Source organism: Nelumbo nucifera, chromosome 2, assembly GCF_055504915.1.
Source record: "Nelumbo nucifera cultivar China Antique chromosome 2, China Antique-T2T, whole genome shotgun sequence".
Lineage (NCBI taxonomy): Eukaryota > Viridiplantae > Streptophyta > Magnoliopsida > Proteales > Nelumbonaceae > Nelumbo > Nelumbo nucifera.
The window spans coordinates 84,762,314-84,766,779 of NC_142650.1; the positions used below are offsets into that span (position 1 = coordinate 84,762,314).

Consider the following 4,466-nt stretch of genomic DNA (forward strand, 5'->3'; position numbering starts at 1 on the left):
ATTAAAATCCATATCTATGAAATGAACATGAATCAAAATTAGGTCGTGGACTGATGTTTGCTCTTTTATCAGAAAATGGCAAACGGATCATTTGCAAAGCTACTTGATGACAACAAGTTGAAAGGCCCAAACTATGCTGACTGGTACAGGAACCTTATGTTGGTCTTAACCTCTGAGAAATTTGACAAGGTAGCTAAGAATCCTGCCCCGGATCGTCCGGGGGATAGGGCTTCTGAGGCCCGAAGAAGAGAATACCAAGAATGGGAGGAGAAAAACTCCCTTGCCCGCTGCTATATCATTGCCTCCTTGGACAATCCAATTCAGAGGCAGTTCGATCAGATCGAACTTGCTAAGGACGTATTGGACAGTCTTAGGACAATTTGGAAGGTTTTTTGAGTACATAACCTTAATGGGCCTTAAGCCCATTTCGAACTGGGCTGATTTGATCAGTCATTTAAAGGGGGCGAATTCTGAGGTGGGTCAGCTAAAAGGATTGGGCTTAGACCCTATCCACTCAGAGAGTCCAAGATCTAAATAAGATTTAGATTTGGAAACCTCCTAATTAGATTAGGAGACAGCTGATCTGATTTGCAGATAAGATAAGGATTATCCCTTATCACTAAGGGACTTCTAACCCAAATATGATTTGGATTAGCAACTCCTAATCTGATTAGGAGCTGATCCCTTTGAGATTATAAAAGGGGAAGGGGGCGGCATCCTTTTACATCATCAACAACATTCTTCTCTTAAAGAAAGAGAGATTGAGAGATTTCCTGCATACTGTGAATTCTCTCCTGCCGCCACCTTCCTGCCATTGCCATTCCTTCAGTTCGATCTCCAGTTCTTGGGAGCAATCAAGATTTGATCTTGATCTCAATCTTTTGGGAAAAGATTGGTTGGAGCTGTACTCACAAGCCGTCCAGTTGATTCTTGCGAAGGGTCAAGTTCTTTTGAAGAACATTGCTGATTCTGCTCCATCCTTCACTGCGCCATCTTCAGTGGGCGCAGATTTTGGATCCTTCCCTGTGCGTGAACACCTCCATTGGGAGATAGTATTTCTCCGTATCAGGTATAATCCTCTCCCACTCCTTTTGGTTCAGATCTGGTTCAGTTTATGGTTCAAGATTGATCCTTGAAAATATGATTTTCTAAATAGGGAATACGATTCCCAGTTGAAGGGAGAGATAAAATTTTTGAAATTCGCCCCTTATTCCGCAATCTTTGGGCGTCCATAGGATGGATCTCTCATCCCTTCAGCCTGATTCTCAAGCTGGGCTGATCCTGATTCGCTCGTCGTTACTAGGGGAATCCTTGTTAGTTTCTTTTCCTCCGCCTATTGATATGCTTAAATTCAGCAGGTGGCCCCGCCTGACCTGCGGTCTAAAGGCAGGCTCTATCTACAACGGATCCTTCATCGGGTCACACACTCCACTCCCTATTGACAACACAACCTGCACGATATCCAGCATTCCACCACCTAAGATTGAACCAACAATCGTCGTGGCACTTTGTTGTCGGGGGCCAGGATTTGGGCCAACCGCCAAAATGGAACAGGAGGCCAACATCTGCACCAACTCTCCAACACCTAATGGGGCAAGGGAGGGAGGGGCAACGATGCGTGATGCCCAGGCAGGCGTGCCCTCGGCCCAGGGGCCTCGGGCGCAACTTTCGTTCAAAGACTCGATGGTTCTCGGGATTTTGCAATTCACACCAAGTATCGCATTTCGCTATGTTCTTCATCGATGTGAGAGCTGAGATATCCATTGCCGAGAGTCATTTTTGAATACAGAGGCAAAACACCTAACAATGATGGGATCATGCACCCTTCCATGGAGATTCCTTGCACCATCCGCGCCCGAAGTTGGTTGTTAGCTAGGAGGCCACGAGACTGAAAGAATGGTAGGATCCATCTAATGGACGCCAAAAGGTTCCGGAATGGGTGGGCGAATTTCAAAAATTTTCCTACCTTCTCCCAACTGGGAATCATATTCCCTAAATTTAGAATACTATATTCAAGGATCTACTTGAACCATAATCGAACCAGATCTGAACCAAAAAGCAAAAGGGAGGAGTATACCTGATCCGGAGAAGTAGTATCTCCCAAAGTTGGTGTTCACGCCCAAAGAAGAAACCAAGATCCGCTCCTGTTAAAGATGACACAGCTGTGGATGGAACAGAACCAGCAGGGTGCGTCCTACACCCTGGATCCTTCGCAAGAATCCTCTGGAAACTCTGAACACTGAATCTTTCTCAGTCTTTTTCCCAAGACTAATGTCAATAACTGATTTCTTGACTCCCTATTGCTGCAAAGATCAAATCTTGCAAGAGGGAATGGCGGCGGTTGCAGGACAACTCCTGGGACGAAAATGGCTGAACTGCTTCTCTTCTCTCTGGAGTCTGTATGAGATCTAATCTATGTTTGCAGGATGATTTCTTGCACCACAAACCCTTGGTTCAAAATCTGATGTATTTCTCTTGGGTTTCTCCTCCTTTCTTCTTGATTAAGAAACCTCCTAATTAGGAGTTATCCCAATCCAAATCTGTATTTGGATAGGGTATTATCTTAATCCTATCTGCAGATTAAGTTAGCTTACTCCTGATCTTATCAGGAGGTTACCAGATTCAAATCTGTTTTTTATTTGGTCTCCCAGAGTGGATAAGGTTAAAGGCCTTATCCTTTTACTAACATTAATCTAAGATTCGCCCCATAGATGGGTGATCATATCAGCCCAGCTTGAAATGGGCTTTTGGCCCATTAAGTGTTCAATGTTTAACTAGTTTCCAATCTGCTGCCCAGTTGGGCTTCTTTGTATGGCGTGGGACCCAAGCATTATTGATCTACACACCAGCTACATGGGTTCGTCCCAACTTTATTACATGGCGCAGCAGAATTCACTGAAAAACTCAGTGAACCCTGAGTCCATCACATGGACCCTATGTGCCCAATACTTACATTAAGTGGTCCCTGGGCCAAGCCATCTTATAAAAACCCAGGGACTGTGGGCAGGTGCAAGATTAGCCCATCAGGTATTATCCTAAATGGTCTTACACTTAACCTCTCAGCCCTTAATGATCAAGCACTGCCCGACAAGAGAGGACCTCTCCCTCGGCTACAAGGAACAGTGCCGCACTCTCCACTCACATGGATCCCAGGAATTAAAACCATTTGCAAATATTTCGAAACCGTACATATATATATAAATATATTAATTTTGCAAAACAAAATTCCAACGATTGAAATCAACTACCGACAGTTGGGTTTCCATCAGAGAGAGTGCTTTCCCGATCATTACCTTTGTCCGACAAAGGGGCTGATCCTGTCACTATGATCACCCACTCAAATGAATTCTCAGACTTTCCCAACATAGCTAGGTTTTGATCCCTATCTAAGGATCTCACTGATTGGCATACCAAAGACAACCTGATCCGACACCTAGTGAAGTATTATAATCGAGTCTAGGGGCTTGGTGTAACTTTCCAGTTTTGCCCATCTGTCTCCACGGTCCAGGGCAATACTGGAAATCTGGTCCGGTTCAAGGATTCAAGTAATCCCATACTGCATGTGCCTTGGGTCTTACCCTGGTGGCCGAGACAGGCCATCCCAACACTTGGTGCACACCAGTATCAGCCTTGGCAGGATAAATCTCCCCAGACTTATCCAATGGCTGTGAACATTTAAAACTAACACGAGTCTCTATAAGTGTCCAGTTTTAGGGTCTTACACAGAATTAAACCAAACAACATGAATCAAACATGCACTTTAATTATTTCCACTAAATAACAAAAGTACATCAAATCGGATTGAAGCTGAGGGCATTCAAGACTGTCTAACAACTCCCACTTGCACTTAGGTCCAATCTGGTACGAGCTGGAGTCCCATACTTTCCACGTGTTTCTCAAACACCTTCTGTGTCAGTGGCTTAGTCAATGGGTCTGCCACATTATCCGTTGATGCTACCTTCTGAATTAGGACATCCCCTCTACCAACGATCTCCCGCAGTACATGGTACTTCTCTCGATGTGCTTTGACTTCGAGTGAGCCTGAGGCTCTTTAGCCTGGGCGATCGCTCCATTGTTGTCACACAACAACGGGATGAGTGATGTGCTGGACGGAATCACTCCCAATTCGTGTATGAATTTCTTCATCCACACGGCTTCCTTGGCAGCTTCAGTTGCGGTAATGTACTCGGCCTCGGTTGTGGAGTCTGCAGTGGACCCCTGTTTGCTGCTTTTCCAGCAAACAGCACACGATCCTATCGTGAAAACATACCCAGATGTAGACTTTCTATCATCTGGATCTGATTGGAAATCGGCATCGGTATACCCTAGAACTTGCAGTGAACTATCATCGAATACCAAACAAAACTCTTTTGTCCTTCGAAGGTATTTGAGTATGTTCTTCACAACAGTCCAATGCTCCTGCCCTAGGTTGGCCTAGAATCTGCTTACCACACTCACGGCCTGAG

The 4,466-nt window shown here is 44.9% G+C and overlaps 1 non-coding gene across 1 annotated transcript; it reads right to left on the reverse strand.

The window, feature by feature from the left end:
* Positions 1-1,619: 1,619 nt before the first annotated feature.
* Positions 1,620-1,775, reverse strand: LOC148802401 (5.8S ribosomal RNA). Its single transcript, XR_016083339.1, has one exon. It is a non-coding gene; the product is annotated as a 5.8S ribosomal RNA (ribosomal RNA).
* Positions 1,776-4,466: the final 2,691 nt, after the last annotated feature.